The 7,806-nt window shown below is 39.4% G+C and overlaps 1 protein-coding gene across 3 annotated transcripts in view; it reads left to right on the top strand.

Moving 5' to 3' along the window:
- The window catches only part of LOC122327734 (CUGBP Elav-like family member 5), a 1,183,696-nt gene that overhangs the window by 56,072 nt on the left and 1,119,818 nt on the right, over nt 1-7,806 (top strand). The window lies entirely within an intron of this gene.

Here is a 7,806-nt window from a genome sequence, read left to right as displayed (position 1 = left end):
ATGAAATGAAAAAGATTATAAGCTTCTTTGTTCCATGCACATCTTGTAATTTTAACCTTATTGATGCATTGATTACTTTTGATGAAAATTGCTTCTTTCAAAGCTATATCACACCAGGGGTGCAGTGTTCACCTAAACATTAGATTTGCTAAATGCACACGCACGATGCCTCATCTACACATTCATAAATGTAAGGAAAAAGATGAAACTGTATGTTAGAATGAGCAGGCTGTTGAAGTGGCTGATGGAGTATGTGCCGGTTTCTGTTGGGGTCAGACAGGACCGGACCTTCATTCTGCCCACCTGCCTTCTCTTTGGTAGGCCTCGGATCTGGATTTCTGCCTCTAGCGCCCTGTCCTCTACGCCCAGGTCCGTCCTCACGCTCTCCCTGTCCTCCCTCCGGTCTGTCCTGTCGCACGAGCCGCTGTTTCCGTGGTTTTCTCCTCTGGCTCTCGACTTTATTCCAACTGTCTTATTTCACTGTTTTTCAGCAGGTCTATGCACATATCGTAGTGTGCATGTGTGTGCTGGCGCTGTTTGTTTTAGTTCCAGGATGCAGGCAAAGTGCTCGGCAGGTGTAAATGTGTCTCCCAATCACTACGGAGACGCTTTCTCCTGATTGGTGGTGTTGTTGTTAAGCTTAGCTTTGTGTTTCATCATGATAAACCGCAGACTTCCACAGTTCATGCCCAGGTCAAACAGCTCAGCATTTGCCTATAACCTGAAATGTAGGTCACCTGAGACAGAATCTGCCCGAATATCGAGTTCTTCTTAATGTGAACAGAGATTTTTCAAAGGTAAAAGCAAAATAATTACTTTCACTTATGGTTCCGCTTTCTTCACCATTTTCTCTCCAATGTGAGCACCAGCAACATCATCAGCTTTCTCCTTCGATCACGAGCATTGTTAGTTGTGCATGCTTCATAGTGTAGCTGATCATTCCTATTCTGAGCTGAATTGAGTTGGAAGCGTGTAATAACGCCGTTTGCTTAAGGAGGTGATGTCCTCGTCCACAAGATCACTGAGCCCAGCGGCTGCTCCAGAGTCTAACCAGATGAGCCCGTGATATAAGAGTTGAGACACTGTAATACACAGGATGCCTTTTGTTTTGTTTTTTGAAACATTTTATTACACTAGCAGTTCTGTAAAAAGTTATATATAAAAATATATATACACATGATATGGTATGTTAATAATTAACACAAAGAACTAAATTAGAGACATTAAATATAAATATTAAAATTTATAACAAATATTAATATGTAAAATAAAATGGAATGATGTGTTATTAAAATTACACAAATTAAATGTTAGACTCAAAAATAAATAATCATATTTCATTAAAATCTACATTTAAAATCCATACATGTCTGTATATATATATATATTATATCCGAATGTATTTAGACCAAACAAATGTTACGCATTTAAACATTAAATGCTTTTTTGTTATATAGTTAAAATAGTGTTTCATTACATTAAAGAAATCACTATACATCTTAAAAATTCACCAAAAACTACAAAATATGTAGTCTTTTTAACTAAAGAAATATATTGTAATATTTGAAAACTATGTATATATGTATGCACGTGAAATTTAAGTACATTTAAAAAAAAAAAAAAAATTAGCAGTGCTTTTTTTATAGGATGAGCAGGTTACCAAGACATGTTTCTGATTTTATGCATGTTAAAGATAGTAGGCGTTTTGATTCTTCTGGGAACTGTTTTTGCCCAAACTGTAATTAAATAAAGATGTTTTAAAACTAGATTCATTTCCCTTTTTTGAAATCCTCTAAAAACACAAGAAGAAGAAGGGAGAGAAGAAGGAAAAGGAGGAGAAGGAGAAGAAAAAGAAGAAGCGTACCACCATCACCACCATCACAGTGACGGCGGAGGAGACGATTCGTGCAGAACGCACCGTGAGGACGCAGGAGCTCTGCCGGGCCTGGTATCTGTCTAGCCAATCACAGACTTGGCACAATAAATAGGGAAGTGAATGCACTTTGTGCTGTAATTATCCAGCCTCCACTGTGCTTCAGCCCATGTCCAACTACTCTGCTGGGCCAGAACCTCACTAAGATGCAGAGTGTGATGTGACTTGTCTCGGCCTGTAATGGATTCCATGATCCTCAAACACGCCTGCTGTTTTCACTCGAAGCCACTCGTTTTAAGTGATTCTGCTCTGTAGTTTATGAACGATTTATTGTCTGCGTGTCTCAGTGTGTATTTTTGAAGATGAAAGAAGATGCTTATCAGGTAACCATGACAACGGAACTGATGTTGTCGCTACGACGCTGTGATTCGACTTTAGCTACAATGACAGACACCAAATGTGAAACCACGTCACGTTGCACCGCTATGCTTTATATGCCTTTTTTAAATGTTATTTACACGCTTCTTCTGGCTTGTTGTTTCTAAACAAAAATTAATAGCAAAAAGTATACAGTGTAAGAACAAATCATAAAGACAAATACATATACATTAATGTCATAGTGTAAGAGACATGAAATACTTATAAATAAAAGTTGAGCTAGTTGTCCAGAATTTTTAATGTATAAAACTTCTAATATTAATAAGTATGTGTGTAATATACAGACCAGTATATAATTCTTAAAAAGGGGCAATTTAGTAACAATGTATATAGAAGAGAAATGTCTTAAATATAGTACTTAAATAAATAAACCACAACATATATAAATGTAACTATAAAACTATACTATAGCTAGTAAATGGATATTATATAAACTGTTTAAAGAATGTAATAAATATGTCAATATTAAAATATTATCCATATTTATACATCTATATATGGGTGGTTGACGCATCAGTATAGCCCTATGGTGTGACAGAAAAATAAAAACCTCCAACACTGAAGGTAAAACTCTCTCACGCTGTTTGCAACGCTAAGATAAGATCATTTTTCAACATGTTATTTGTGTTGTTTTTTTCTTTTCCATAAAACGCTGTCATATTTTATCTAAATTTTACTTGAGTAAGAAATATACACGTGAAGACACTCGACTTGTAACACCATAAACGTGAAAAGTCAAAATGAAAAGCGCTGGTTCGCTGTGACTAACGCTTCTTTGAGTGCTACAAGACTGTCCAATCATCTTTCAAGCTCTGACTCTAAAACATGAGTTATTAAATGCACCCGCTTGGTGTAGTTAAAGCTGATGAGCTTCTCCTCATTTTGGATGATGATGATATAAAAGGCCTTACCTCCCTTTGACCTGGGCTAGTTTTGGGCTCTTCGTTTCCTCTGGCCTTCTTCAACCGCCGAGATCCCCGTGTTGGTGTGTTCTACGCATTTTGGCGTCCTTACGCTTTCCCCGCTTCCACGTAAAACGCTCTTTTCTGTCCTCTAGGTGTACGACATCCAGGGCAACCATCAGGATGAGAGCAAAGTTGTGGTGTCGGTCATCTTCGAGAACAAGAGCGACAGCTTCCTGAAGTCGATGGAGTTCAATGTGCTGGATTCCTCAACTCTAAACTCCAGCGGCCGGAGGGAGCCGGCCCTCACGACGGCCTCACCGCCCCTTCCAGCTGCCCCAGGTCAGGACAGCCACGCTCCAGAGAGCGCCGCGGACCTGCTTTCAGACAGATTTCGCCATGCTTTCGCTGCTTCTTCTCTCCGCAGGGTTTCAACGAGGCCCGCTTCGTGTTCTCCGTGCAGAGCATCGCCATGCCTCAGAAACTGAAGGGAACCTCACCTTTATAAGTTAAGGTGAGGAACGCGCCTGAAAAAGCATGTGCTGCTTTCTGGATGTTTCCAGCGTTGATGTGTGTTGTTGATTTGTTTTCTGGTGCAGTCGGACTAATCCTCCACTCATGAGAAACTGGACTTCAAACTGCACTTTACATGCATCGTCATACCTGATCACCACTCCCTGTTACAGGTGAGCAGCACGCTACCACTTTATATGTATATCTGTGTATGGACTATAATGACTAATATATATATATATATATATATATATATATATATATATATATATATATATATATATATATAGAGAGAGAGAGAGAGAGAGAGAGAGAGAGAGAGAGAGAGAGAGAGAGAGAGAGAGAGAGAGAGAGAGAGAGAGAGAGAGAGAGAGAGAGAGAGAGAGAGAGAGAGAGAGAGAGAGAGAGAGAGAGAGAGAGAGAGAGAGAGAGAGAGAAAAAAATGTATTCACTGCACCTAAAGTATATAACAGAAAAAATATATACATTGTATTAAAAAAATAATTTGAGTCATTTTTTGTTTAAAAATGTAAAATGTATGAGAGGTGGCAAGAGCTAATGTTTATTTAATAATGTCTGTTAATAATCTCTTTAGCAAGGTTTGTACTTATTTTGTGCTTATTTTGAAAAATAAAATATTTTTTGTTCAGTAAATGCACTCATTTAAATGTCAATATATTTAAAAAAATCTCTCTTAAAATACAGAAACGATAATTTGAACGTTGATTAAAATTTAAACGCGTTTTGTTTTTTTTTATTTGGGTGTGGATGATGACAATATTTCAGTTATTTATATCAGGCCCGTTGTTAATAGTTTCACCCTAAATCAAGGTGCGGTATCTAACGTAGCTGAACATTGTGTTGTCAGTGACGCATACGCAAAGCTGCTGGAGTCGGGCGACCTCAAGGGCAGCTCTCTGCATGGCTAGAGGGGGTCAACATGCCCTTCCACCACCTGCTGGCCAGATCTGCTTCCACCATCACTTCTCCGTGCGACTTCGCAAAACGCTTCGATACCTTTTTTTTTTTTTTTTTTTTTTTTTCAAATATGGGACTCCCTTAAATCGGTTCTTCTCTTGTTTCCTGTGCTTGCAGTTGTGGAGAGGATCGACTCCTGCGCCTCCATGTACAGCAGGTCGATCCAGGGTCACCACGTCTGTCTGCTGGTCAAAACCGTGAGTGTCTAGACTCGAACGAACCTGATCGCAATGATTCCGACATACCGGCAAGGCGATTATCTTAAATCCCTGTGCTTCCCTCTCACCCAGTCCGATCAGACGGTCTCCATCGACGCCTAAGCGCGACGAGCCATCGCTGCTGGGGAATGTTCTGGATGAGATCAAGCAGACCTTCTCGAAATGCTGATTGTGTCTGAGAGAGCCCTCGCCCTCGTCTCCCCGAAACCCCCCTGAACCCCCGTCCCAGCACAGCCGCTCGGGCTGAACCACACACTCAGAATCATATATATATCGCACTCTGAGACTCGTGTCCCTCCTCTTCCTTTGTATTTATTGGATCAGTCGCTCTGCTGTTCTTCTTTTAAGACCACAAATTTCAAGCCTTTGTTTCCTCCCCACTCCGACGTGCATTGTGTTTCTTCACCCTCTTCCTCAGCTTCTTCGTCGCTCTGACGGTCTTTCCATTGTCTTAACGGTCCATGACTTTCATCTTGAGAACTGGATTTTTTTTTCGCTGTCAATGCTTGAGTTGTGTGCTCCTTTTCTTCTTCTTTTTTCTCTCTTCTTTTGTTTTATGCTGTGTTGTTTGTTGCGTTTTTATTTCTGTCCTGAACTCCATCATCGCCTTTCTCTGCATTAAACATCAAGCGTGTCTGTTCCTTACCAGTATCGTCGCTTATGTGTTGCTCTTTTTCGAAGGCTAGCCCGCATGGACTGGTTTCAAACCAGAAACATCCTTCCCGAACTCTAACTGCCTCTGAGCACTAATTTCACTCCATTTAGTCGCGACGCATACAGGACATACAGGGTTGCATCCTCGACCACGTTTATGCTCGCGATATTAGAGATGACCCTACTATTTGCGTCCGAATGTTGGGAGATAATACTACAGTTGCATAAAGGTAACTAAACCGCACACTAACAAACCTTGCTCAGGACAATGACAGTAGGCGAAAGTGTCGAGATGAACAAAATCGGATTATTTTACATCTCGCCAATCCGATTCCAGTAAGTCTTATGCTTTCACGTTCCAGTTAATAAACGGTAGGGTTGCAAAAGAGGTGAAAATGTTCCGGTGGATTTCTGAAACGTTCTTGAAACGTTGTTTTTTGCGAAGCCTTCTGAAATTCGCTGACCATTTCCGCCCCTCGGCAGCCCCATCGGACTCCGCCAGGATGAAATCTCCAGGTCACCTGTTTACCTCGCAGTAATTTTGATTCGTACTGTAGTTTGTTGAGGGAAAAAAATATAAAAATGCCGCAAAATCATTAATCGCAATTAAAGTTACAGAATAAGAGTTTACATAGCGTGTGTATTATCTGTGTATGTGTATACATGCATGTACAAATTTCTATATTCATATCTGATTCACTATATATAAAAACACTCATTTTAGTTGGTTTAATCAATTTGACTCGACTTAAGTAATTTGGCTACACAGCACACACACACAAACTAAAGTACTATTCAAATTAATGTTTTAACCCCAAATATTCCGTAAACATGCCATTTAACACACTGACAGTATCTCATGTTTCTGGACAGTATTATATCAAAGCGCCATCTTGAGAATATAACGCTGTTAAAGGAGCCTAAAGTTAAGCGTACACTTCACGCCTTTGCCACCATCCAGACTCGTGCTTTTGTGTTCTTCAGCAACTAGAACTGCCGTCTTGTACATTTGCAAATTACATATTTTTATTTTTTTTCCCTCCATGCTGTTAAATGCCTTTTTATTCCACACTAATGAACTTCTACTGACTAATTCAGGCACTCGCTGTAAGTAATCCCTGTGTTTTTGTAACTGTGTGATCCAGCACGCTGTAGCGCTCGGTTGCGAGGACGCAACCAAACTAGTGGAGATCGCTCATGAAACCTGACGCTGTCCTGAGGGGAACCTCGCAAGTGCTTTCCATCGTACGAGCGAGTTCATCAACAAGAAGTGACTTGACGAGCGGGTTAAAAGCACGTTTCTGGAAGAACGACATCTCTAGGGGGTTACAGGCCCTGTGAGGAGAAAAAAAGCGACTGTAATTATTAACAAGTCTGAATTTTGTGCTACAAGTCACATTGAAATTTATAACTTGCATGGGTAGGAATGTAAACTTTTTTTTTTTTTTTTTTTTGCCTACTTTTTGTTTTGTTTTCGACTAATACACGAACACTTGCGTAGAAATCTCCCCTATCATTCCTCCGATTGTCGCAATCATTTTCTAGTTATTTTTTTTTTTTTACGTGAAAGTTGGCTTCACCGTATTACACCTTTTGATGGTATAATGTATTTTTATTTGTTACGAGTACATAAACTTCAGAAAATGTCTTGGAATGTTTTTAAAAAAAATTGCATTTTGCATTAAATTATTATAAATATCAGTAGAGGGGGTTTGGGGGGTGGATTTAGGGGCTCCGTATAGATATGAATACTTTAGCCGTTAAATGTGATTCAAGTGAAGTGGCCCAGCTGATCTAATAAGGTTTTCCCCTCTGGCAAGTTGTAGTGCAGATATTGCTGGATTTGGCTTATCATTAAATATACTCTCGTCGCTCTTCGTTTGGAGGTACTGTCCAACTCCTTCATATGTATTTTCCGACTGTATGATGTAATATAATGTTTTAAGATGAATAAATGAAGTACGAGAATGACCGATAATGTGAAAGCAACGTTTTTGAGAGGTCCACAAAAAAAAAAAAAAAAAAAAGAGTTTGAGAAGGATGCTGAGGTTTTGTGTGTGTACCAATAAATTCATACATCTATATGTAGACCAAGTGTTTGACCGACTGTGCTTGTTCACCCATGATTACAAACAGGAAACACTGAACAAAGTTAATAAATATATATGTGTATTTTATATATGTTTGTGTGTGCATACGTGTGTGTGTGTGTGTATATATATATATATAT

Source organism: Puntigrus tetrazona, chromosome 22 (assembly GCF_018831695.1).
Source record: "Puntigrus tetrazona isolate hp1 chromosome 22, ASM1883169v1, whole genome shotgun sequence".
NCBI lineage: Eukaryota > Metazoa > Chordata > Actinopteri > Cypriniformes > Cyprinidae > Puntigrus > Puntigrus tetrazona.
This window is presented reverse-complemented; position numbering and strand designations above follow the sequence as displayed.